Genomic DNA, 6845 nt, shown 5'->3' with positions numbered 1-6845 from the left:
TGAAACCATTTTCTATGCAGAACGCTCCGTTAAAGACCTTGGAAGTAATAGTTGAAAACTAACGTAAATTTGAAGAACACATCCAATCGAAAATGACCAAAGCAATACCAATTCTGTGGCTGGATGTACCGACCTTTCAATCCAGAGACGCTTATACATGAAAACTCTATAGCAAGTCTATTGTTCAACCGCATTTAGAATATGCTTCCCCAATCTGGGCGCCAATAAATGTAGGGGGCTGAAAAGATAGAAAAAGTACAAAGAAGTTTTACAAAATATATTGCAGGCATGTCCCACTTAAGCTATTGGGAAGACTCAAACCCTTGAATTATATAGTATTGCAGCGGTAGGTACGAACGCTACCTAATCTTTAATGTTTTTAAATGTCTCCATGCACTTTGTCCTAACCGGAATGAAGTATAATGTTAGTGACAGAAGAGGCATCACGTGTGAAAATCAAATTAATTTCAACCCATCAAGATAAAAAGTTGGTGAAGACCTTAAAATCCTGTTTTTGTACTAAAACCGAGCACAACCCTTTAAAAATCTGCTACCATGCTCACTTCGAACGATTCTATTTACAAGATATCCATTGTTTAAGTTTTAAGCGACATTTAGATCGTTTTTTATCAAACCGATCCCAGACCAGCCTTTCGTTCAAGGGTCCCTAGAACGGCAAATCGAACGCATTATGTGACCAAATCTTTTATCAATTGTGACTGTACGGGGAACTTCATTCTCCTGTATCGGTATATCAAACCCGAAAAGAAATAAAAAAAACCGGTTTATTGTGTCTTTAGCAACCGAGTGGTCGGTCTTCCGACATCCAGCGTCTAGAAATCTATGTTTGAGTCCAGCAGAAGGCCCTAGTCTTTCATGTACAAAGGTCGAACAAAACGACTCATAACTGCGAAAAACTCGCCAAGCTCTAGTCCGGCTTCTTTTTTCGGTAACGGTTTAAGCCTTGTCAACATGTATTGCATTTCTTTCTTCATTTTTTTTTCCACCTCTACATTCAGTTTCTTTGCAAGATATTTTCCCCTTTTTTTCGACTTTGACACCGTCACCTAAAAAGACGGTGATAACATTATCTGTTTAGGTTAATGATGTTAAGTTTTGAGGTCAACTGTCACCATTCCTTGACTCACTCGCACTATTGCATAATCCTTATTATTTCCACAAGGTTTCTTCCTCTTCTTCTTACTGCAGTCGATTTTTATTTATATTCATTGACTATCAAGTTCCTAGGTCTTTTCTTCCCTCATTTAAAAAGAAAGTAAAGGTACAGGAGGGTAAGAACAATCTGTTACCATTACCGTTTACTTGTCAGTAATATACGCATTACTAGTAGCGTTACTTGAAAAATAAGATTTACAGTAACTCCGTCATTCAAGCGCCGTTAAGATATGACACACAATATATGGCGGTCAATCTTGAAGTAGATTAAATGAGACGTATCAGATTACATAACGAGGGTTCATTCAAGCAATTTCTTTTCAGACCATTTTTATATTTAATTATAGGAATTACTCAGTTGTCTGTGTTGCTAAAAGACACAGGCCATTAGAAAAATTCGAAAGCATCGGGAACATGGAACTCCAAGGATGTTTTTTTTACTTGCGGATAAGTTGCTTGGATTTACCAAGGTATCTTTTTCTAGCTTCTGGTCCATGACCTCTCGGCGTGGGCTAATGTTGATATTTGTTTTTGGCAAGCCCATTGGCAACAAAATCAATTTTTTTGCCAATCCAGAAGGTGGTAGAAAATGGTGGAAAGTAGTCCAAAATGATCGCAAATGCTCGAAATGCCCATCCTAAATAAAAATAATGGTTAATGATTCAAGAAATAGTAATCCTTGTTAACTACTGGGCACAATTTTAAAGCAAACAATTCTTGAAGCCCGACTTAAATTCAAGCAACCTCCATAAACATTGTGAACCAAAGGTACTTTTTTCAAGGAACCAATAGATTAACAATACGATGTAAATAGCAACCAAACAGAATACACCTTCTTGTCTTACACTCATTCACTATATGAATCTGTCAGACATACATTTGGATCAAACAGATAGCCTCATGGCTCAATCTATTATCATGAGAAATTTCAAGCTGCAGTGGTGTGTTGGTTCACTTTGCTTGCATGAGCGTGAACACAGTACACCAATGAAACAGTTTTTATAAAAGAAAGTTTCTGACAGTTGCGGTTAGTTTTCTTTGCGTGGTTGATATTCAGGACTGTACTCATGAAAACCAGTCCTCTATAAAAGAAAGTTCCAGCTGACTGGCTATTCGGACTTTAGGCCAAGCGCTGTACCTGAGCAACACTGCCTGCCAATGCCAGTGATTGCAAAATGGTGTTTCAAATCTAGTTTAAAACGAATCTAACCTTTCTGAGATAGGAATGTGAAAGAAGGTGTCATCCACACTAAAACGTGTTTGAAGCCTCAACTGCATCCCTGACACTGGTACCACCAAATCAAACGAACCTGCCAGTTTTCCTAAACGTTGGCTTCATTCTTGCCCTGCCAAAGAGACGAAACTATAAGCATGCCAAGATTCTCCACTTGGATGGCTTAAGATTGACGATTAAATTGGGACGATGATTACTTTCTTTTTTAGTTTTTCCAGTTTTTAAGATTTGCAGAATACTTGCTTCAACTTCCTTCCAATGAAACGTCACGGCCAAAAGATATGAATTTCCAAATCTCAATGTAAATTAGAACACATAATGAGTTAATACTTTTATGTTTAAATCTTGCAAGTGCGATAGTTTTCCTCTGGCCACAAATGGAGAAGTCCTTATCACAGTGAGGTAACCTTCAAAGAAACACCTTACAATCTCTGCACGCCAGTCAACTTTTCTTCAAACTTGTTTTTGTTTGCCCGATTTGAAGCGTTGGTTCTGACTTTTCATGCTATTGGATGAATTTTGTTCATTTTGCAGTTATATGGCATGAGAACAACAATGACATTTAGTAATTTTTAGACGAAAGACTGGATCTCAAACCCTCTGTCAGCATTATTATAAGGGCTTGGTATATCTGCTCTGTCACGTTACTGAAGGTATCACTATTGCCGATCTTAGTCATGCAATTAAAATTGACATAAAAGAGGGATGGAATGACACATTGGACTAACGTGCCACGGTCGTTTTTATGGGATTCAATCCTACGGACTCAACTTTTTAACTGAAAAGACAGACTTAGGACCAAAATTAATGTTCCCCATGAAACATCGTTTTTCAAGTGGAATTTCTAATAACTGGTGGAGAAACCCATCTTTGACTGAACCATTTACAGTCTAATTTCACATCAAAATGTGTGAGGAACCTGCCTGTTCTGCATTGTTGAGCCGGTTCTGAACCGGCTTTGACACTGTTCATGCCTAAATTTCTCACATTTTATGCTGCTGGTTCCTCGTCTCTATTTTATCGTTTGTCTCAACATGATTTTGATCTTCAATTTTCATGTGCTTTGTTCAAAATATATATTTTCACCTTTTTCACATTTCTGAATGGCTTTATATATTGATTTGCTTGTTTTAAGTGAGGTTGTTAAAGGAAATATTTTCAGGAAATAGCACAAACGGGCTCGTCCAAGGAGTCAAGTATGTTGGATCGTCTTCTGACCCGGCCCCAAGGAGCTCATACCAAAACAAGTGGCAAAGAAGATATGACACAGGAAGGTAAAGAATAGGGGCGTAAACTCATAATATTTGATGGCCTCAAAAGCAAGAACAAAAAATTGAGGGAAGAAAACTAGTTACTTCTAACGGGCCAGGACCCTATTACGCAGTTCTTACGTCTTTAAGAGGCTGTTTTGTGTATTTCTAAATTTAGACAGGCAATATGCTCGAGAATGGCTGGCAATGACCACATGCAAGCTCTATCAGAAAAAGAGAACTTAGCCAGACCTCCCCTGGACGGGGCTACCGGGGCCACAAACAAGTGTAAACGATAATACCTATGCACACCGGTTTTTGAAACAAAGAGGAGTGAGGATACCAGAGACCAGTTTTTAAGGCCAAGGAGTAAATCTTAGATCGAGAATAAGTTCTAATTGATGTAGTATGGTACGACCTTTTCTCGATCTAAGATTCACTCCTTTGCTTTAAAAAACTGGCCTTAGATTCAGAATCTCTGCAGATCTGAAGAAGACGCCAAAACCAGCAAGCAAGCAAAACCAAAAAAATTTGGATCAGGTACAAGAAGGAATGCGATGTTTTGTGATCGGGAAAGAAAATTTGCAACTTAGATCCTGGATAAAAGCCGAAAAGGAAAAGGGAACGACATGAAGTAAGTGTAATAGAATATGGTTACATAAAAAAACTGGGAAGGAATCCCAGAAGGTCAAGACGAAGAAATACATGCTTTTTATAGATGAATTAAGATTTTATATTATCTGTTCTATTAACGAATTAAGATTGGCAGATCTGGCTAGCCCTTGAATGTAGGGTTGATCAGGAAATTTTACCAAGTCTGACATAAAGGATGTTACTGGATCAAAACCTATATACTCCCTACGAATATTTTAAGGGGAACAAATTGAACAATGGAGAAGCCCGAGAAAAAAGAAAGCTTGACTTCATTATTAGGCCCGTTCTAGTGCTGGGACGGGTCCGGCAAAAGTCGCACTCGCACGAGTCCTCTGAAGTTTTTACTTTTTGCAGGACGCCGAGTCTGGACTCAAGTCCGGCAAAAGACTTCATTTCGGCAGAGGACTCGAGTGTTTTAATATTGTCAGGTCAAGCAAAAGACACTTCTTACAAAATGTTAGATAAAATGAATACTTTTGTTGACGAGTCCGGGCTCGAGCCCTTCTTAAAGACTCGAGTCCGGCCAAATTCTTCAAATCGAGAAAAAGACTGGAGTGTACTCGAACTCGACCCGGAACTAGTCTGTTCCATCAAGAACGGGAGCAACAGATTGTGCGACTGCTCTCAACAGAAGACAAGACTGAACTCTTAATGAAAAACTAGCTCAAATTGTTGTCTAAAATCAACTAAAACATTTTAAATTTTCTTGCTTAACCTAAAATTAGCTCAAAATCTTATCTAACATGAATTAAAACATACTTCATATGTAAAAAAGTCAGTTTTAGATTAAACAAGAACATGGAAAATAACCTCTTATTTTCATGATGTTGAAAATCTATGTTATTGTCTGGGTATTTGAGTTTAAATATAATCATAGCATTTTGGAGCAAAGCGCATGGAACTAGGACTTTACACTTCCATATAACTCAAGATGGGAGTGGTCAAATACAATAGATGTTGATTGGATTTAAGGAGATAAATAAGTGCGCTCAAAATTCCATTGAAAAGGTTTCCGAAAATTATGAAAATTAATCCGGCCATCACATTTTTCAATTTTGGCAATAGGCAATATCACTGTCCAGTGTCAAGTTGGCTCTTTGACTGCGAGGGCTGTTAGCATTTGAAAGTCTTATTCAGAAAGGTTTAGGAGGGGTTAAACTGGGAAATGAACTATCATTAGCCACATGGCCACATCTCCCCTCCAAAGACGTGACCTTCCGACGGCAAAATTTGAACCCACAGCGTTTGGGGAGAGGGTGTCTGCACTTGCTTTATGCGTTTCACTTACAGCCAGCAACTCACTTAGTGTCTCAACTTGCAACAAAAATGTGCGGTTCTTTGGGCTTTGCCCAGAGCCAAAGTACGCATAGAAATATGCAATATATTTAATATGAAATAAGCCTGTTATTTGACATTAAACGTATAGTGCATATTTTGGGTGTCTCTACGTAGTCATAACTTTTGATCAAGTCACGAATAATTGGAATGGTGACGTGATGCTTGGATCTTAATTCAACAATTTGAAGACGAGTGAACGCATTGCATTTTTTCCAGTGAGATTGACCTCCCTGAGGTCTTTGCAATTTGTCGCTCATGGTACAGCACCTAAAAGGGTACAGAGTGAATGATTTACCCTCTTCTGGTAATCAATCCCTACAAGAGGGTTAACTCATTTCTTTTATTCAGACTTATGTTCTGAGCTTGGAGTGGGCCTAACTTTTGACTTAATCGCTCGATCAAGATGACAACTGAAGTATGCAGTTGTAGCGGCTTGAGACCAATCTCATATGAGGACGAACACGACTTGTGTATCCGGTGTCAAAATTCCAATTCTTGACCTCAGACATTACCGCCCATAGTCCAGATGTTCATGATAAAACTGATTTTTGGAACAAATAGCCATAGCGACATGCAGTCCTTCTCATTTGAAGGAAAAAGCAAGGCAAACCCGTTCATACGTATACCCGTGGTTTGTGGTTTACTGTACCCCTTTTGCAAGTTATGTACTTGATATACATACAGGTTACGAAACAAATTATTTCAAGAGCTATAATGAGCCTGTGACATTTTGAATTGACGATTTGAATAAACGGAATAGTAGCATTTTGTGACCTTCTAAGGATATACTCAATCAATTGAATAGTTGCACAAAGTCACTCTTGCCAAGGTAGGCCTGGGTGGGAGGAAAACCGTACGAAATGCAAGTAGATGTATCGAGCGAACTAGTAGTCCGAAGTGACAAATGCTCGCTCTCTCAGTCTAACCAAGTCCCTCGAAGACGAGAAAACTCCGAAGATCTGGTCTGGAAAGAAAAGTAAATCTCACTTGTCTCCCCTCTCGTTATGCCAAAGAGCAACGTATTTGAAACATGGCTGTTCACCGGGTTGTTGGCTCTTTTTGCGTGCCTTTCGTTTCAAGTTGAACCAGTGCGTTCCTCCACTGAATTATGGAAGATCCAGAGACCCAAGTTACTGAAAAATTTGCGAGCAATGTTGAAGGAGACGGAAGTATCTCGTGGTCCAGAGCAAAAT

The sequence above is a fragment of the Tigriopus californicus genome, chromosome 12 (assembly GCF_007210705.1).
Source record: "Tigriopus californicus strain San Diego chromosome 12, Tcal_SD_v2.1, whole genome shotgun sequence".
In the NCBI taxonomy this organism is placed as follows: Eukaryota; Metazoa; Arthropoda; class Copepoda; order Harpacticoida; family Harpacticidae; genus Tigriopus; species Tigriopus californicus.
The sequence above is the reverse complement of the archived record's forward strand: the minus strand, read 5'-3'. Positions refer to the sequence as shown.